The sequence below is a fragment of the Mus musculus genome, chromosome 13, assembly GCF_000001635.26.
Source record: "Mus musculus strain C57BL/6J chromosome 13, GRCm38.p6 C57BL/6J".
NCBI classification, from domain to species: Eukaryota; Metazoa; Chordata; class Mammalia; order Rodentia; family Muridae; genus Mus; species Mus musculus.
The window spans coordinates 41,980,515-42,002,567 of NC_000079.6; the positions used below are offsets into that span (position 1 = coordinate 41,980,515).

At 41.8% G+C, this 22,053-nt stretch overlaps 1 long non-coding RNA gene across 1 annotated transcript in view; it reads right to left on the reverse strand.

Annotated features, from left to right (window-relative positions):
* Nucleotides 1-12,203: 12,203 nt before the first annotated feature.
* Nucleotides 12,204-22,053, reverse strand: part of Gm32555 — a 28,369-nt gene continuing 18,519 nt past the window's right edge. Inside the window, exons 4-5 of the long non-coding RNA XR_873299.2 lie at nt 15,218-15,368; nt 12,204-13,731 (exon numbers count right to left, since the gene is read on the reverse strand). This is a non-coding gene — a long non-coding RNA (predicted gene, 32555). The remainder of the gene's footprint in view (nt 13,732-15,217; nt 15,369-22,053) is intronic.

The following is a 22,053-nucleotide window of genomic DNA, read 5'->3' on the forward strand; positions in this document are numbered from 1 at the left end:
AAGGAGCGGTTAATAAAGGTTCCCGTAAAACAGACTGCTGAGAAGGATCCGGCGTGGATTCAGAACTCTTCAGCTGGGGAGCGGTGTTAATAAAGGTTCCTGCAAAACAGACTGCTGAGAAGGATTCAACTGCATGGATTCAGAACTCTTCAGCTGAGGAACAGCGGTACCGGTAAGTGTAAAGAAATTAATGTAAATCTCTGAGAGGCATGCTCTCCTACGAAGTAGATCTGTTAATTGTCGCTGGGATTGTGCTGCTTGCTTGCTTTCTTACCTTAATTTTATGCTATTGCCTTAATTGTCATCGCCCTGGGCACGAGTGTATCTGCTGGGAATAATTTCACGTAGATAACGCTTTAGTCCAGGACGATCATGGGTAATGGCCAGTCTACGCCCTTAGTAGGGCCGGTGCAAGCCTTGCTTAAAGAAAGGGGTTTAAAAATTTCGGAAAGCACAGTGAGCGGTTTTTTGAGAGAAATAGAAAGACTTGCTCCTTGGTTTGCCCCCACTGGGTCGCTGACGCTACCTAGTTGGGAAAAGCTGGGAAAAGATATAGCAAGAGAGGAAGCAGATGGGAAAGTGAAAGCAGGGACAAGGCCGTTATGGAAATTAATTAAGGCTTGTATCCAGGACAAGAAATGTGAGCTAGCTGTTAAAGAAGGACAGCGACTTTTACAGGAGCAACAGGAAAGTATGTCAGAAACAGAGATATGAAAAAGAAAGCGCGGGCAGAAAGATAAGTAAAGGGAGAGAAATAAAAGGAGAAAAGGAAAAGAAACCAAAATGTAAAGATACAAAAGATAGCATAAAAATAAAGAACAGAAAATTAAGTCAATTTACCCTCCTCTCGAGGACTTTGAGTTGTTAGAATTGTCTAGCTCAGAGGATTCGGAACTATCAAAAGGGGAGGAGAAAAATTTGGAGGAGGCTGCTGCAAAGTGTAAGGCAGAAAGATCTGGTCCAATAGGAAGGAGTATCAGTGCTCCCCCACCACCTCCGCCGTATACAGATAAGAAAACAATTGGCTATGGCCACTCCTTTGCACTCCTAAAGGGCTGCAAAAAATATTTCAGGCTTTTCCTGTTTTTCAGGATCATGCTCAACAGCGATATTATGAGCCAATATCGCATAAACAAGTGAAAGAGCTAGCAGAGTCAGTAAGGACCTATGGAGTTAATGCATCTTTTACTCAGTCCCAAATTGATAGACTGGCTCACAATGCCATGACTCCTTTTGACTGGATGAGTGTGGTAAAGGCATGTCTTACGATGGGATAGTATCTAGATTGGAAGTCTATATGGCATGATCTGTGTTTGAGTCAGGCCCGTGCTAATGCTACTGCAGGGCAACAAGCATGGAGCTTTGAAATGCTTACAGGTCAGGGTATATGGACAAACAATCAATTAGGATACCCAGTGCAGGTCTATGATCAAATTAATCAGGCATCAGTGAAAGCTTGGAAAGCATTGCCTAATCGAGGAGAGGTATCTGGTAACTTGACAAAAATTATTCAGGGAATTAATGAGCCGTTCTCTGAATTTGTAGCTCGCATGATGGAAGCGGCAGGACGTATATTTGGTGATTCTGAGGCCGCAATGCCATTAATTGAACAATTAGTTTACGAGCAATGTACCAAAGAATGCAGAAATGCTATCACACCATGGAAAGGGAAAGGAATACAAGCATGGATGAAAGCCTGTAGAGAAATAGGAGGACCTCTTTCAAATGCAGGGCTGGCTGCCGCAGTCTTGATGGCGCAAACAAAAGAAATAACCTGCTATAATTGTGGACAAACAGGTCATTTGCAAAAGCAGTGTACAAAGGGTAGAAAGAGTAGGTTTGAAAAGACAGTACCAGGTATTTGCCCAAAATGTGGGAAAGGAAGACATTGGGCAAATGAATGTAGATCAGTCAGAGATATAAAAGGAAGGCCAATACCTCAGTTTAAAGCGCAACAGCCAAAAAACGGAGTGAGGGGCCCCCGTCCCCAGGGCCCCCAAATGTATGGGGCATTCCAGACCACAGTGTCCATGAGGCCACCCAGAGACCGAGGAGAGCCACTCCGGGTTCAGCAGGATTGGACATCTGTGCCACCTCCAGAGTAATTCTTACACCTCAAATGGGGTGCCAGCCTATTTCATCAGATTTTAGAGGTCCCTTACCAAAGGATACAGTGGGCCTACTGTTGGGTAGGTCCTCTTCTGCTTTGAAAGGATTGGTAATACATCCCGGAGTTATAGACTCAGATTATGAGGGACAAGTTAGGATTATGTGTTCTGCACCCCGAGGTATTGTAGCCATTTCTCCTGGAGATCGCATTGCTCAATTGCTGATTCTTCCTAGTTTGCATAACATGTTCCCTAGTGGCCAGGACTCGCGAGGAGATAAGGGACTCGGTTCTACAGGAACTAATGTGGCCTACATATCTTTAGATTTGGATAATCGTCCCACTTTGCAATTACAAATAGAAGGAAAAACCTTTCAAGGTATAATGGATACAGGAGCAGATAAAAGCATTATATCTAGTAAGTGGTGGCCTGCTTCTTGGCCTGTTAATCAATCATCACATAGCTTACAAGGATTAGGATATGAGGCTACCCCAACTATAAGTGCAAAATCCTTACAATGGAAAGATAAAGAAGGAAGGACAGGGCTTTTTCAACCTTATGTACTCCCTTTACCTGTAAACTTATGGGGGAGAGATGTGTTATCAGCTATGAACTTTATATTGACTAATGATTACTCTCAGAAAAGCAAGGAAATGATGAAAGGAATGGGATATATACCTGGACTAGGTCTTGGAAAAAATTTGCAAGGTAGAATTTCACCAGTTAAAGCCACAGAAAAGGCAGACAAGAAAGGGCTGGGTTTTTTCTAGGGGCCACTGAAGAGCCTTTGCCCATTCCGTGGCATACAGAGGACGCGGTGTGGGTGTCTCAGTGGCCTTTACCCTCTGAGAAATTAAAAGCAGCTAAAGAATTAGTACAAGAACAATTTGACCTGGGACATGTGGAACCCACTCAATCACCCTGGAATACCCCCATTTTTGTTGTAAAGAAAAAGTCAGGGGCTGGTGAGATGGCTCAGTGGGTTAGAGCACCCGACTGCTCTTCCGAAGGTCCAGAGTTCAAATCCCAGCAACCACATGGTGGCTCACAACCATCCGTAACAAGATCTGACCCCCTCTTCTGAGTGTCTGAAGACAGCTACAATGTACTTACATATAATAAATAAATAAATAAATAAATAAATAAATAAATAAAAAAGAAAAAGTCAGGTAAATGGAGATTGTTACATGACCTAAGAGCCATTAATGCACAAATGCAAGTTATGGGTCCTGTACAAAAAGGACTCCCCCTACTCTCAGCTCTACCTAAGGATTGGAGAATTATAGTAGTGGATATTAAGGATTGTTTCTTTTCAATTCCATTAAATAAGAAAGATAAACCTAGATTTGCATTCACCTTACCTTCTATTAATCATATGGAACCTGATAAAAGGTACCAATGGCGGGTATTACCCCAAGGAATGGCAAATAGCCCTACCATATGTCAGTTATATGTAGGAAAAGCTTTACAGCCGGTTAGGGATGGTTTCCCCTCCTTAAAAATTTGTCACTATATGGACGACATTGTAATTTGTGGACCTGAAGAAGAAAGTATGCAGCAAGCTTATGGCTTGCTTAATGAAACTTTAAAAAATAATGGTTTGAGTATTGCACCAGAAAAGGTACAGCAGTCTAATGTTAGTCATTTTCTAGGAGCCACTATTACTTTACGATGTGTCACCCCACAAAAGATTAGTATTAGAAAAGATCATCTAAAGACACTAAATGATTTTCAAAAATTATTAGGAGATATAAATTGGATTAGACCTTATTTAAGGATCCCTACTTCAGAATTAAGACCTTTATTTCAAATTTTAGAAGGAGACTCACATATTACCTCATTGAGACAATTAACACCTGAGGCTTCTGATGTTCTTAGGAAAGTGGAAAAGGCGATCCAAACAGCACAGTTAACTCGTATAAATGAGCAAGAACCTTTGTACCTATGCATATTAAGAACCATAAATCTGCCAACTGCTGTGTTATGGCAAGATGGTCCATTAGTATGGATACATCCACATATATCCCCTAATAAGACTATAGAGCATTATCCCACCATGGTAGCAAATATGGCCCACAAAGGGATAAAAACTTCAATCACTCACTTTGGAAAAATGCCTGATAGCATAATTGTCCCTTATACTGTCGCACAAATGCAAATATTGTGTGCTACTATAGATGAATGGGCCATTCTTAGATGCAGTTATTCTGGTTTAATTGATAATCATTATCCTAAACATCCGTTATTACATTTTATGTTATTACATCCAGTAATATTTCCAAATGTAATGGCTAATACCCCTATAAAGGGAGCCATTGATATTTATACAGATGGATCCAAAACAGGAGTTGGAAGTTATGTAATCAATGAAAAGGCTGTAAGGTTGCAATTTACACCAGGAGCCCCTCAATTGGTAGAATGTTTGGTGGTTTTAGAAGTCTTTAAAAGATTTCCTATGCCCATAAATATTATCTCTGATTCTGTTTATGTAGTTAATGCGGTTCTAGCATTAGAGACTGCCAGAAATTTTAAACAGTCCAGTCCTGTATCTGAAATTTTGATGAAAGTACAAAATTGTATTTTGATGCGTGAGCATCCCTTTTATATTCAACATATTAGAGCACATACATCATTACCTGGACCTATGGTTAAGGGAAATGCAATTGCTGACTCAGCCACCAGAGACATGGTTTTTCTATCACAAAGTTCTATAGAAAGTGCAAAAAAAATTCATCAACTTTATCATGTCCCTGCTTCTACATTACGACAAAAGTTTAAGCTCACACGAAAAGAAGCCCGAGATATTGTCCTACAGTGTGGTAAATGTGTAGAATTTGTTAATGCACCTTCCGTGGGTGTTAATCCTCGCGGATTGCGACCCCTAGATGTTTGGCAAATGGATGTCACGCATATCCCATCTTTTGGGAAATTACAATATGTACATGTATCCACCGATACCAGTTCTGGTGTCCTACATGCCTCTCCCTTGACAGGGGAAAAAGCAGTTCATGTCATATCTCACTGCTTAGAGGCTTGGGCTGCATGGGGCAAGCCCCTAGTGTTAAAGACAGATAATGGTCCTGCATATACTTCTTCTAAATTTAGCCAATTTTGCAAACAAATGCAAGTAAAACATATTACTGGATTGCCCTATAATCCACAGGGCCAAGGCATAATTGAGAGAGCCCATCGCACTCTGAAACAATATTTGCAAAAACAGAAAGGGGGAATAGAGGCTATGACGCCAAAGATGGCTCTATCCCTTACAATATTTACTCTTAATTTTTTAAAATTGGATGATGCTGGAAGATCACCAGCTGAAAGGCACAGACAATGGCCTCAATCGCCCAATGAAATGGTCAAATGGAAAAATGTCCTTGATAATAAATGGTATGGCCCGGATCCTATCTTAATCAGATCCCGGGGAGCTATTTGTGTTTTTCCACAGGGTGAAGAAAATCCACTTTGGGTCCCGACGCGACTGACAAGGACCGTGAAAGAGCAAGATGAACCCCAAGATGATTCTCCTGCTCCTGATGATTGAGACCGGGATAAGTATACCTTTGTGGGCCATAGTAAGATCATGGCCAGTACCTTTACCGGTACATTCCAATTCTTCTACCTTGCCTTTATTTTTTGCAACGGAATGTTATTTGGATGCGCCTTGTGCACGACAAACTCCTCAAGAGCCACGGGTGTATAATAGTACTAGTTTTCATTTGAATTATACACTATGCTTTGTGCATAATGTGGATAAACCTTTTACACCCTCTATATTTTTAAAGAAAAAGATTATCTCTAATTGGGCAGATCCCATTAGCCAAAATAAGGTGAGCTCTGGAGTGTTGTTTAATGTTTTAATGCAAGTTGCTCAAGGAGCGCAATCAGGCTCAGGTGATGTTGAAAATAATATAACTTCACCTATAAACATCACCACTATTATGATAAAGGGAAAGGTGACCATTCCCAAAAGATCACGATGGCCTGTTGGCAATGCTACTGCTATACGCAGCATGCCTTGGTGTCATCCAGACCTCGCATTTCCTATAGTTTTTTCACCTTGTCAATCAAAAATTTTTCCTCGAAAAGAAATAGCAAAGGGTTTTGTTTTGTCACCCCCACTAGATTTTGCTATAATGAATGATAAAGGAGATGCTACAGGGAAAGAAAATATTTGGCCATATTACCAATGGATTTTAAGCAATGAGGCAGGTGCTAGTACCAGTCTGTTAGCCTTTGCATTGCTGACTGGAAACTTTCATGAGATATTGAATGTTTCTGCCACTCTTTCCAATACCTCTACTCATTTAGATAATGTGACAACTAATAGAATTATCAGAAATATGACTACTTCTCCAGTAGAAGTTTGTGTCAATCCTCCATTTTTCTTTATATTGGCTGAATTTCAAAATAATACAGAATGGTTAGATTGTACAAATATCACTTGTTTTTTGACGCAATGCTGGAATGGAACCAAATTCTTAGCCTTAGTGGTTCATCTACCAATCTTTGTCCCTGTGCCTGTGCCTGTTGAGGCAGATCCAGAGAAGTTCCCAATAACGAGTCTTATTTGGCAAAAGAGAGGTTTTGGAATCACAGCTGCCATTGTTACAGCCATTGTGGTGTCCGCAGCATCAGCAGTTACCGCAGGAACTGCTATGGCCCATCAAATTAATACTGCTGACACCATAAGTCAGATAGCAGAAAAATCCTCTGAAGCATTGCTTACCCTGCAAAAGGTGGATTCTCATATCGCCTCAGGGTTAATGTTAGTGAATCAGAGAGTGGATATTTTACAACATAATATGGAACGAATGATGGATGTCATACAAATGAGTTGTGTGGCATCCACATCGCATGTGTGCATTACTCCCAATAAGTATATTAATAATTCTTTTATTAAAAGTACAGACCTATCGAATTACCTGAAGGGGAACTGGTCGCAGGAGCTGGAGAGGTTGCAGGCGAGACTGCAGATGCAGATCTTGAACCTTAATGGGACCAGAGTGGAACCAGTGACCCTCGGAGACTTTACCTCTTGGTTTACCTCTGCTTTTTCTTACTTTAAGGAATGGGTGGGAGTGATTTTGTTTGGTGCTGCCATATGCTGTGGACTGGCGTTCATGCTCTGGTTGGTATGCAAATTCAGAACCCAACAAAAACGTGACAAGGTGATTATAACTCAGGCACTTTTAGCTATTGAAAACGGCTCCTCCCCTGAAATTTGGTTATCCATGCTCAAGAATTAGTTGGCATATGAGTTCTCTACTCTTGCACTCCACGGCACTGAGATGAGAGAGACTCAACGATCATTGATCAACCCTTGCACATCACTGAGGTTTCCTCATTGCAAGCAATAGAGTGATCATGATTTCACCACTAATTCATTTTTTGGCTGGCCTCTTTTGCAGAGTTCGCCCTAGGTCATTTAGCAGTTATTGTCACACAGCACTGCGGTATCCAGAGACGGGCAACTTTCCTCGTGCACAGTCCAACCTAAGACATGGGGCCCGGTGGCGATAGGGTTACCCTATGACGGGTAAGGCTGTGACATTAGAGGAACGACCTAAAACAGGAGCCACGGCGGATGGGCATAATTGCACAGGCCTAGTCCAGCCTCATTTTATTAAAACAAACAGGGGGAGATGTGGGAAGCCACATGTGCTGTTGCTGAGTGGCACTGACTACTGCTGGCCACCATGCATAAGATTGGACAAACAACCAATGTGTACATATGCAGTAAAGTTTTTTGCAAAGACACTGCCTGGACCAGGCATGATAATGAGGTTCTGTAAGGTACTGAGAGTATAACCAATCAGATGTGAGACATGCAAATGATGCATGATAATGAGGTTCTGTAAGGTACTAAGAGAGTAACCAATCAGATGTGAGACATGCAAATGAGGTATGATAATGAGGCTCTGTGAGGTACTGAGAGAGAGTAGCCAATCAGATGAGGAACATGTAAATGAGGCTTAGTGCATAACCAATCCGGGTGTGAGACACGCCTCTCCTAGGCCTATAAAAGCAGCACCAGTTCTGGGCTCGAAGTCTTTTCGCCTCTGCAATCAAGCTCTCCCAATAAACGTGTGCAGAAGGATCCTGTTGCAGCGTCATTCTTGCTGGTCGAGTCCGGTGCACGCAAGAAAGGATGAATAGGGACAAGCCACCCTTGGTGAGGGACAATCCCTCCTGCTTGGTAGCCCCTGAATTAGGACTTCAGCTTTCCAGTTATCAGTTCTTCCTGGAACTCAGCTTTGCTCGCTTAAGGACTGGAATCCACAGCTTCCGTTGTCCTAAGCCCCTGACTACCAGACTCTATCTGCTATGGTAAAGACACAGAGGCACACACTCCCTATTGGCTCTGATAGCTAGGTCCCTAGAGTCTAGGGGGAACTGATCAATAGATTACTGATACGTTTCTCCTTTCATGCTCATAGAATTTATCTGTGAATTTTAGTTTATTATATATTTAAGGGTGAGTTCAAATAGAGCCAAGGGTATAGGTAAAGTGCTCACTTTGAATAGGGAAAGCCTTTGGGTGCCATCCTCAGTTCTCACTGAAATGGCTCAGGGCACTGAAGCACCTGCCACATGAGGGTTACCCCCTCTGTGTAGTATAGGCATGGTCATCTATGAGGAGAAAGAAGAAAAGTAATTAATTGTATGATTCAATACTGTACCTTCAAACTTCACACCAAGGGCAAGCGAGGCAGCTCCGCACTTACCACCAAACCTAACAAAGGGAGTTCAGTTCCTAGGTCCCACAAGGTGGAAAGAGAAAAACCAAACAATGTCCTCTGATCCCCTCACACATTTATGTCGCTTGTGTAGGAAGGAGTACACACGTGTAAGTAAGTAATCTAATTTAAAATAAGTTCAAGTTCCAGGCCAAACTCTGAGTTCTGGCAAGCCACTGACCATAGCTGCAAATGGCTTTGAGTCGAATGTGACCTAGGTCTAACTCTCTGATATGAACATGCTGTCCTCTTGAATTGAGAAATTATAGACTGTAGGGAGTGGAGAAAGCCCTGTGTGAGAAGTCATGAGTAGGTATATGCTGTTGACGTGGGCACAGCCATGTTTAAGGACCTCAGAGCCTTAGATCTATGGAGCAATTGTACCCCACTTTTACTCCCTAGGGCTGAGCCTCAGAGGAAACTGGCAAACCTTCCTCTGGTCCATGTGTGGGTATTGATGGTGTTCATAGAAAGTGTCCACCATAGCTTTCTGCTACTCCTACCAACATTAGCTAAACTGTCTTATTGATCTAGTTGTATAAGTCTCAACTTTATCTTTACATGGATGAAATAATGCCATCTCCTTGTTCAGCTCTCCCCAGTAATCTTGCCTTCCCGTTCAAGACTATATAATGAGCATGTGTTACATCCCTGGTGCTGTGGTTTCTTCAGCAGAGAGACTATTTGATCACAGCTTTCTGTCCTTATGTCGGACTGTCTGTTTTTCCTTCACTCCCCTGCCACCCCAGTCAGGTCTGTGTCTAGGGCCATGCTGGACACGGCAATGTGCGGCTTTTAGCCTATGATGACTTGGCCTCTCCACATTCAGCAGAAACCATGACTTGAATTCTGAACTTGTCCCTCTCCTGAGGCTTGGGATACACTCCTCATTCCTTCCTCGAGACATGGGACAACAAAAGGCACAATCACGCCCAATCAGCCTTATGATCACAAGGGGGAAGTAGCCAGCAACCCACAGCATTCTGCGTTGCTAGGCGAGGATAGTCTTCAGTTAGATGTATTAAATGTGTTTCAGGTTGGGATATTTTCAACTTACGATAAATGTATTGTTATATAAATCCATTAAAGGCTGGCGTGCACCTGCACTCAGATCTTTTACATTCAGACAAACATAAAAATTGTTGAGGTGGGAGGAGAGGAAGAGGGAGAGAGGGAGGAGGGGGAAAGTGGGAGGGAAGAAGGGGAGAGGGAAAAAGAGAATTCCTGGGTGTATTTATATGCACTGTGTACATGCAAGTACCCATGGAGTCCTTAAAGGGCCTTTGGAACTAGAATTGGAGGCAGTTATGAACACCCTGAGGTGGATCTGGGAACAGATCCTACATGCTTTCTGTTGCTGTGATAAAAACTTTCCCATGAAAGAGCATTTTGGAGGGGAGCAGATTTGACTCATACTTTCAGGTCACAATCCATCCTTTAGGAAATCAGGAAGGGAACCCAAACAGGAATTAAGCAGAAACCGTGGGGAAAGCTGCCAACTGGCTTGTTCATTGGCCAATGCTCAGATAGCCTTCTTCGACACCCCAGGCTTACCTGATGATGCCTCCCACAAATGGCCGGGAGCTGGCAGATCACTCATCAAATAAGATGACTTCTCACAGACTAACCAGTGTAAGCAATAAGTGCTCTTAACTGCTGAGCCAGCTTTCCAGTCCTAAGATAATGTACTTTCAATTAGCACAAGATAATTGCACATACATGTGGGTTACTCTGTGGCATTTCAACACATGTGTGCATTATGCAGCGGTTAGATTGGTGCACCCAGCATGTAACATTTCTACGTATTGTACTAATACTTCCTATGTATGTCTATATACACATACACAGTGCATATACTTATATATACAAAACACACATGTACACTTGAGACTATTATTTAGCTTTCGGAAAAAGGAAAGCCCGGCGGCATTCAGAATAACAGGAATGACTCTGGAGGGCATTACGTTAAGTGAAGTAGTGCATAAAGAGAAACACAAAAACTGGTTAAACATACTTAACGTGTGGGATCTAAAACCATCCGGCTCATTAAAAGTGGACGGTAGAGAAGATGGAGCAATGGCTCAGTGGCTAAGAGACAGTACTGGTTTTGCAGATGATCTGAATTTAGTTCCCAGCACCTGTACTGGGGTCTCATAACCACCTGTAACATCAGCTTCAATGGATCAATGTTTCTGGCCTCCATGACCTCCTGTACTTATGGGCACATATACATAAACACATACATGCAGACACACACATATACACACAGATGTGTGCACGCGCACACACACAATTTAAAATAAGAAAAATGAACTAATTAATTGAAAAGTAGACAGTGAGATGCTGGTTGTCGGGAGCAGGGAGTGGTGGACTATGCGGTTGCTCAGTCTTATGGGACAACCAAGTTCTGTACATCTAGTACCCAGGATAATGAGTATCATCTTCAACATCCTATATGTAACAATACACACATGCACACACAGTCACACAAAATGGGAAAAGAATTCTTGTGCTCTCGGCACACAGAGGAAAATCCTAGCAAGCAGAACAAACTAACAGTGGGTCAGTTACCTTGCTCCGATTAACCATTTAGAGTGTATACGTCACATTGTATGACTAAGATAGACATAATTTTTTTTATTTCTTAGCATTCCTTTGTCATGAAGCTGGGAGGACTGCTTGGTGGGTAAGAATGCTGCACAAACATCATGATCTAAGTTCAAATCCCCAGCACCCATGTAAAAAATTGTCCTCTGGTCTCCACATACATCACTCAAAGATTTATACCCCCCCCCTTTCCTACCTGTAACTCAAATGTTGTGGAGGAAGAAACAGGAGGGTTGCTGGATCTTGTGGCTGCCAGCCTTGTCCCAAGTTTGGTGAGAGACCTTATTTCAAGGGAATTCAGTCCGAGAAAGGTAGAACAGGAAACCCAATGTCTTCCTCTGATCGCCATGTACATGGGTGAATTTACCCAGAGACATGTGGAAACACATGGTATTCACACATACACGCACATGCATGCTCACACGCCTTCATCAAACCAGAAAAAGGTTTTTAAAAAATTAACAAATACTAGTCAAAGAAATACTTCGATGGCATGTTGTTTTAACTCTCTTTGAATCATCGTTGACAAAATGACCAAATTCCTACTTTAGGATGACCATCAAGACATTTGTCCTCGCTAGAGAGTGTATGGTTTGTTATAGTCAAGAAGGCCACAAAAAATAAAACTCATTGGATAATGTAAATGTTTTCCAAATGACTTAGCTAGGGTCACGAAAGAGCACCCATTTGGCTAATTCTAAATAAAACCCCATAATTGAAGGCTTCACCGTGATGACCTCTGACTTCATTCAGCAATAAATATTTAATAAGATCCACTCGCATCAGGTACTATGGCGTCCAACGTTAATCAATATTCATATTCATATAGCTTTTCTGATTTATGGTATAAGCCACGCTACCTGCATAATATATACTAAAACCCACACATTCCCAAGTTTAATTTAATCCCCTATCAGTCATAGTAAGATGCATTATGGCAATATTATGCTTCATTCTGGACATCGGCTGAGAAATGGTATTTGCTGAACATGATAGAGCCATTGCATACATGCATTCATGGTGCCCTGAAGAGCTCAAGTTATCCAAGATCCCAGTATTGATAGGGAGGGGTTCATGACTTTCCACACACCCCACCCCTGCAGAGAAGCTACTGACCACTAATGGCCACTGGAGGAGGGGAACGTTTTCCTCTGGGATGCAGACCTTGAGTGGAGTCCCATGCCCCAGTTGATACTCCTTCACCCACGCACTCACAGGCAGTTACTACGTTGACTCAATGGGTTTAAAAACAAAGAAAAACAAGGTGAAGGTGGAGATGGAAGTTGTGGTGAGAAGTGGGGAGAAATCGAAATCGGCGGGGAAGGAAGAGAGGGGTGGCAGATTCGATGAAAACGCATATTACACGTGCATGGAATTCTCAATGAAAATATATTATGCTTCTTGATGCCTAGATATTCAGCAGGCTAAAACTCATTCTGTTCTTGTGGATCCCACCCTCACTGTGTACTCAACAGCATCCCATTTTGTTAGGGCTGGCTCTGACTTAGCTAAGTAAATCCCTTAAAAGAGTACAAAAGAAAGATAGCTAGATAACTATCTTAAGTGCATGATTTTGCACATTTTTTTTTGTAAAATAATTGAAGGTCCTGTACGATTTTGTGAAGAATTCTGGGAATTTCTGCTCCGTCATGGTGCCCAGGGAAGCAGTGTTCTTCGTCTCCTAAGCGCTCAGCTGAGCTCTGTCCATCATATCTCCACTTCGCTCCTGAGGGCCCTTGGGCAACATCTAGCTCCCACTGGCTGACTTTCACTCTGCCACTGGTTGATACATCAGAAAAGAAATATTTCCTCTAAACCCTGTCTCACAAAAGTGAGCCTCAAGAGAGTAACAAGGCACAGTCTTCCTTTCAGCATCCAGGGAGTTGTTTGGAGACTACAGCCTCACTGAACATGGAGTCTGACAGCACCTTGATTTTGGACTATCTCCCTCCACAGCAGTATACAGTGCCCTTTTATTATTTAATAAATGAACCAGGCTAGGCAATTTTGCACAGCCTCTTTCATGGACTAAGACACTTGACATCCATGGGCTAGAGGCAACGGATGAAAAGGACCATCGGGGAGTGAGATGTGTACAACATCCAAAGTCACAATTCCATGCAACAAGAATGATGGTCGTTGACTGCTGAGTCTTAGAAAGGATGGGAAGAGGAAGTGTTCAAGGAGGTAGCTGGTTCAGTGCTTGGGAGGAGAAGAGGGATATCTGGCAATGGAAGGAAGCTCCCACAAGGCTAGACAGTCTCTGAATCCTGGGGCTGGAAGAGAAAATAAACAAACAGACTAAACATTGAGCAACATCTCTACACTGTCGTCATTCCAGCTAACAGGCTTACAATAAATCCAGCTGTGCTAGCCCCAGGGACAGGAGGAAGGGCCGAGCCACACATGGGAAGAAGTCCATCTCTTTTGACATCCTTTGCTATGTCATCTACAGCAACTCATGGATAAAGCTTGACGTCTTTCCAGTCAGTAGGAGTCATAAAGATTTCTCAGAAAACAGATGACAAAAGCAAGCCAACATAGTAACACACACACACACACACACACAAACACACACACACACACACACACACACACACACAGCAAACAAACAACAAAAGTATCACTCACAAACACTATGTTGATTGCTTACTGCTTATTTTTATTAAGAATGGTCATTCATTGTAATTTGAACAAATCTAAAACAAGCAGAGCATGCTGGGATACACCTGCAATCCTAGAACTAGGGAGGCTGAGGAAGAAGGATTGTGAACTTGAGGCTAGCTTGAGCTACAAAGCAAATTTCAGGTCAACCTAGGTTATACAGTAAAATACTATCTCAAAGAGGGAGGCAGAGGGCTAAAGCCAGAAGAGTGTTGGAAATGGATGGTAATGGAACCTCCTTACAGTCTTGGAACTGGGACACAACAAAAGCCAATGGATTTGGGACTTGATATATATATATCTCAGAGGATGTATGTATTCTATACCATGAGGTCAGAATTACTAATGAGTGTAGAGAAGCCGAATCACAAATAGTTTACATGACAGCTAGGGCTGCATGCCTATTGAAGACAGCCACAGTCCAATCCCTATGTATAATACATAATTGCTAACCATTTTGATAGGTAAATTCCCACATAGCTTTTTAAACGTGGTTTCAAGTTTTCAGTAAAGCAAACACATAGCTGTTTAAATAGTACCAAGAATTCAGAATAATTGCATATACTTTAAATTCTCATACACACAGATAAATTTTTGGAGCGATGCTCCACTTCATTAAACAAACAAACAAACAAACAAAGAAACAAACAAACAAACAAACAAACAAAACTAAACCCCTGAAACTAAAAATATGCTTGATATCCTGGGGCTAAGATACAATTTTGTGACTAGACTTTTATAGATCATTTTAAAAACCTGATCTTTGATAAACATCCCATTGCCACAGTTGATGGAATAAGGTAACGCTAAGACTGTAGGCGGTGCTTGCTCTGCGCCCTGGCACAGACTTGCATTTGCACTGTACACCCAGGGGCCAGGTAAGACTTTGGATAGTGCTAAGGATGTGGCTCAGTGACAGAGCACTTGCCAGGCGTACACAAGGCTTTGGTTTAGTCCTTATCACTCTAGGGTGTGAGACGGTTCCTCCTTCCGCTAGTTTTCCATAAATACTTAGGGCAGAGCATAGCTCACTTGGAACTGTTTTGTTTCCCAGCCATTCAGGAACTCTAGGAAGCTGCTCTTTGAACTGTGCCATACCTGCCATCTCTTGTTCAGTGTTAAACAGTTTTGCTGAGCCAACATATCCCAAGGGATCCCGGTGCTCCCTCCCGAGCGGTCGGGGAGGCTCAGATCATATTATGCTTGTGGTTATTGCTGATGTACATCTTCTGATTGATGGATTCACAACCTATAACAGAAACCAAGAACCATAAAGGTGACTTACTTCAGAAAGAACTGTGCTATGGTCTGTATGTAATTCAGTTCACTTGGGGAGAGCAAATGTGTTGTGTTCGGCCTACCATGGGCCAAAAAGGTTGGGAGACTTAATGAAATAAAAATGAGTAGGCTCAAGTCATCAAGCCAACCAAAGAATGAATAAATAATAAATATACTAATAAATATAAATATATATCATATATTTTCCTTGAGAAAAAAAATCTCATGTACTCCATTGTATGCTGAAATTCTTTCCATAGTCTTATTTAAATATTGATACATATCTGAGTATATACATCTAACATTTCTACATCAGCTCTAGCTATAAAACTGTATAACTATAAAAATAGCAACTAAATGCAAACAAAAATGCAATGTCAATAAACTGAAAATTAAAACAGATCTGCCAGGATGTGTGTTAACTTGATTATATAAGATGTTACAGGTTGCTTTTATTCCTTAATTATAAAACCCTAATTCCTTCATGTTTCAGAGCTCCATAGTCATAAGGTAATCAATTATATTTGATATAATGCAAGTAGGCGTTAAGTAACATTTTAGATACGATCATATACATTTAAAATGTACTTATATTTTGTCATATAAACTAAACTCTAATTGTTACAACTACATTTTATAACTACTAGTTGTTTCTTTAAGAATTATGAAATACAAAGAATATAAATTCCAAAAGATACATCTCAGAGATCAGTTCACTGTGTTTTTTCCGTTGTCTCTCACCTTTTAAAGGTCTTGCTATGAAGCCTAGGCTAGCCTGGAGCTCACTGTATAGATCAGGCTAGAACTGAATTGTGAATTCTCCAATGTCAGCCTTCCTCGCAGTGAGAAAACACGTGCACAGCACCACAGGGTGCTCCCTTTTCTGTCTTTTATTTTCTTGGTGTTTAAAATTAATATTGCTGTTCAACAATTTTATACAGGAATATGATGTATCGTGATTTCTTTCTCCCTACTTTCATCTCCTTTCCTACCCCTACCCTCCTACCTGGCCCTTTTGGACACTTTTGGCCTTCTTTGTGACCTATGTGGTCTATGTAACCATTGGATTGGGACTGTGCGTTGCAGCCTGGTAGGGTCATCAGTGGTTACACGGCTGAAGGTAATGATTTCTCCTGTCCCTAGGTTTATCAATAGTAAATAATATAGCTGAGAGGGAAGGGCCCTTCTAAGTCGATCTTTATCGATGCCTGACAACTGACAGGCCCACCCTTGCACCTATCTGGTTCAGGTATCCACAGCTGTACCAGATAGCTGAGGATTTGGGATTGGAACGGCTGTCTCGCCCCAGAGTCATGATTTCACTACCCTCTCTCTGTTTTCCAGCCCTCACCTCCTTCCCATCCTTCCTCACCCCTCGTTCCCTGAGCCTTGGAGAGGACAGTAAAAATGATTTAAGGCGACACACTCCTCTATCTCGGAATCCAGTACCTTGTACAGCCACATGGCTCTGTATTCACCGCTATTTTCGGAAAAATGAAGTTGCTCTGTTTGAAGCCGAGAGTAGTATTTATCTGCAGCTATAACCTTTAGCGGGCAGCTTAACACGATGTCAGTTTAGCTAAATATCATTTGGTTCTTCCCTAAGGACTATGATGCCCCTCCCCCATCATGGATTTTGTTTGTTTTAGCCAGGGCTCCAGTACCAGGCGTGTATTTCCTCCTACAGATTGGGTCTTAAATCCAAGAGCAGTTGGCTACCCCCACAGTAGAAATGTCATTAATATTTAATAGGTTGTTCTCAAAGATGGAAGGAACCACACAATTGGGCACCTTGGTTCTACTTTGCCATTTGTTGCTCTGGTAGACTCCTTGGCCAAAAGCAAGTTGGGGACGAAAGAATTTCTTTGGCTTCCGGTAAATTCCAGGTTACAATGCGTTCTTGAGAGAAGGCAAGGCAAGGGCTCAGCCGTAACTGAAGTAGAAACCATGCTGGTGTTTTGTGTCGCTGACTGGTTTGCTTCCAGGCTTACAGTCAGCTAGCTACCTTCCTTCTACAGTTAATGCTCACCTGTCCAGAGACAGCACTGCACACAGCGGGCTGGGCTTTAGTGCATCAACTGGGAATCAAGAAAATGCTGAACAGACATGCCCACGGGCCAATCTGATCGAGGCAGTCCTCCAGTTGAAACTCCCTCAGCTAACACTGGGCTGTGTCAGGCTGACAGCTGGAGCTCATTAGGAGAGTCCCCTTAGCAGTCTACAAAGCCCCTTCTGGGACTCTTTCCTTTCCTTTAAAACGCGCAATACTGGAGGGATAAAATGAGAGCAGCAGGCTTGTAGGCTTACACTTGATACCTACGGTTTTCAGTTGTCGAGGCTTGCCTCCGGGTGCGTGACTTTCAGCATTAAAACTGGGAAGGTTCCAAGCAAGGAGGTAGCTCATTCCTTTGCAATCTTCTTCTACCCAGACGTGGGCATTTTAAGCAGTACAGTTCTTCTGTTCATTCACTGTTCAATGTTCCTCACTCTGCTCCCCCCGCCCCCCAAATTTTGGTGACAGAGACAGAGAGAGACAGAAACAGAGAAACAGAGAGACAGCAACAGAGAGAGACAGAGACTCAGCGAGAGAACAAGGAAGTGAGATCTGTTCATAATCTTGAGCCAGAGCAGGGCGGCTCCTTAGAGTTTCCCACCGTAGTAGTCCTATGGACAGTGAGGGTTCTGTCCTGGGTCTTCAGAGAAGCCTGGCTGTGAACAGCAGGGATCCTACACAACCTTGATGATTTATGCCAACACTGTTTTCATATAGGGAAAAAGTTATGATCTGACTCAGGTTGGATTTGACTTTGAAATACACTGGAATCTTAGCCACCTTGTTTTAAAAATAAAATAAGATAAAATAAAATAAAATAGATGGTATAGAAACCAGCCACTTAGGACTATTGTGAAGATCAGCTTTCTAAGAAACAGCCTAAACAAGAGAGAACATAACACAGTAGAAAGCTTGCCCAGCCTTCACCCCAAGGAAGCCAGGGCCTCTGTAAACACCTGCTTCCATTTTACAATTTGAAATACCCTCCATGTCTTTCTGAACATTTCAGTCAACTCTCCCACCAGATAGTCAGATGTTCTTGCCATAACATAATTTCTTCATTCAAATATGAAATGAACCCAAAAGACAGACAATTGGAAACCCAGGAAAGTTTACAGGACCCACTTCAGGGTGCTTACTAGATAAATACACTCTGACTTCCGGATTCCCATTCCCTGTGAATATAAAGGGAAACCTTCCCATCTTAATTAATAGATGTGAAAAGAGAAAGCCACAATGATATGAATCTATTCAGAGGACAATTTTTGGGCCCTATTATTATTGCAAATTTCATGGACCAATCAACTCTTTCCAGCTCTTCACAGTTTGTTTGTTTGGTTTTTTTTGTTTGTTTGGTTGGTTGGTTTTTTTTGCTTTTTTTGTCTTTTTTTTTTTTTTTTTGGTTGATTTTTCAAAGCTAATAGTATCTGGGTTTATTTTAAAAGACTTGATTTTTTTTATATATTATTATTAAAAACACCTTTACTTTCTTGGATTGAAGCAAAGAATTCCATTTTTTTTTCCTTTGATAAATAGAAAAGATGATTCAGTAACACAGCAACCACGGAGAATTATTACTTCTCCTGGAAAGAATTTATTATAATGTCTTCTGCAATCTGAAGAAATCCCTTCACGAGGCAAAAATTCAAAATGCAATAGTAAGAAAGAACTCACTTCTAGATTGCTTACCCAATGGCTCTTGGATACTGTGAGATGGCATTGTAATGGATCTTTTTCTTCTCTCTGTCTCTCTTCCTTCCTTTCTTTTTTCTTTCTTTCTTTCTTTCTTTTTTTTTTTTTTTTTTTTTTTGTTTGTTTGTTTGGTTGGTTGGTTGGTTTTTTGGTTTTCTGAGACAGATTCTCAGCATATAGCTTTGGCTGTCCTGGAACTAACTATATAGACCAGCCTGGCTCGCCTGGAACTCACAGAGATCCACTTGCCTCTGCCTCCTGAGTGCTACAATTAAAGTCATGCAGTGCCATGGGTCTTCCTTTTAATCAAGAAACTTGGATGTAATTTCAATTCCCTTAAATCACACAAAGTAGGACTAGTGTTCCCATGTCTCTAATATGAATGCTTATATATATCTGGTTGGGATAAAGAGTTAGGATTAACCCATATCCCCAGAATGTACTCTTGGTTATAATCACCCTTTATATTCCTCTTCACTTAAATATTGTGTTATAGATGACAGGAAGTGAAAATGTATAGCAAATACAATGTAAGTGAAGAAAAAGCAGAGGGCAGCAATGAAACTGGGAGTAAGCAATCTCCCTGAAGAGCAGGCAGATAATCCACACGCTTGCTCTAGGTGTACACTGTCTTTGAACTTCCTGTGGGCTTCCAAACTCCTATCTCCTGTACAAGAATCAGGCTCTTTCTTTTTCCTTTCCTTTCCTTTCCTTTCCTTTCCTTTCCTTTCCTTTCCTTTCCTTTCCTTTCCTCTCCTCTCCTCTCCTCTCCTCTCCTCTCCTCTCCTCTCTTCTCTTCTTTTCTTTTCTTTTCTCTTCTTTTTAACAGCTTTGAAGTATGCCTCAAAATCCAAAGCAATGAATTTTGCTTTGATTTTGCAATGGATTTCTGCTAAGTGGATTTCCACTAAGTCTTTATCTCCCAGGGTGAAGAAGATATGACACACACAGAGTGTCCAGGTAAAGATTTAGGAATCAAACATATATCTAATAGGATAACTATAGTATGATAAGGTTGTTAAAATTCTATAGACATATGACCTCACTAGGGTTCCAGGAACCAATGAGTTCAGCTCACATTGATGGCCTGCAAATACTTTCCCGAAGAATTAGCAATACCTGTGAGATTTAGGCTTCAGCTCACGACACATATGCATGGGTTACCAGGAGATATCCAACTCTGAATATCACCTGCAGCAGCATCTTGCCGAAAGCCAAGGCCCATCGCAATTTCCAGTTATCACAGACACCTCCCTCCAGAGCCACAGTGACAATGGGGACAAACAAGATCCTCTTCTTTATCCCACTACTGAAAGAAACTCTTAAAGAAAAGTGGGTCCTAAGGAATCATGAAGATAGGACCCTAAAACTCTCCAAAGCAAGGGAGGACAAAATGCAGAAGTGGAAACAAACCAGTGTTCCGTCATGCTGCATAATCTCACTTTTCAGACTTAAAAATAAATTGCCTTCCAGGAGGTTGGCTCTTCTGTTTGTTCTAACTGTCGGAGTTTCAGGTTCTGTGGTTGCATCGCAGCCATGGCAGATGCTGGTGACATTTATGGGGAAAGGATGGAATGGAAACCACCTGTGGTGTCTCACACCTGTGTCTCACACCAGGGAGTCTGAAGCAGGAGAATTGCCAAGGTTTGAAGGACAACTGGTTTGTGGCTGGCCTGAGCTATAGAGCAGGATGCTGCCCTGAAAGAGATCTGGAAGAAGGAAAAGAGGAGGGGAAGAGGGAGAAATGAGGGGAAGGGGGAAGAGGAGGGAAAGGAGGGAAATGGGGAAGAGGGGGAGGAGGAGCAGGGGGAGGAGGAGGAACAGATAAAATATTTATGTATAATTCTTGTAACAAGCTTATAAATGCTATCGATGGCTAGAACTGTGACTGTATCCATAACTGTAGAGATGAAGCATGACAGGGGATCATGGTGCCTTCCATCTTCTAGGGCTGTACTGATAACATATGCATTGTGTGTTTTTGACTGACTTTGGACCCTATACATGAATCACAGTGACTTAATGCTTGACTTTTTTTTTTCAAGCTCAAATGATTTCATTTATATAGAAATAGGGCAGGGAAATGTGTGGGTTCCTCTTCTCGTCAGCGACCTGACCTCATTTCCTGTCCATGTTAATCCCACCTGTGAAGTCCATGATATTAAAAAAAATTAATTAAAATTTAAAGCAGTAGTTTTGTTTTTCTATCTCATAGTTTGCTTCTTCCCGTTGGCAAGTTAATCATGTGGTCCTGGATTTTCTCATTTGTAGAATGTAAGAATTACAGAAAATAATACCCAAAGGCTTTTTTCTAACTGAAATCATTCCACAGAATTATTCATCATTAAATCCAGGTTGGCTGGTGATACTTGAGTTGTTCTGCTTTGTGGAAAAGTAAGGTACAAACAAGGGGGAGGGGGAAATAACTGGAATAATCTCTATGGTACTGAATGGATGCTAAAGGCAAGGGATTAGTAGGATTAAGATTCTAGGGTAAGAATATTTCCCTGCTAGCTGATTAAGTATGGAATTGCGAGTGCTTAACTTGTTTATAAAATCCATACAGTGTGACGAACAAAAGCCCGTGGCATGTCTGTGCACACAGACCAACCAGTCTCTCAGGCTCTAGTTCTAGCTATGGAGAAGTTCTAGAAATAGTGACAATCCAGTAGCAGCTAGCAAGCTGAGAGCACAGATGTTGCTTCTAAGTATGAATTCGCAATAAGACATCCAGTGTGTGAGCAGAACACGGAAGATGAGCCCAGAAATCCTGTGACACCACAAAGAGCAAGGTAATGATAGAAAAAGAAACAGGGCTACATTAGAGATAGAAAGGGGTTGGGGAATGCCTTGGAGGTGTGCCCAAACCAGAAGTTTATGAGTGCCGAGACATGTAATGACTGTCAGGTGG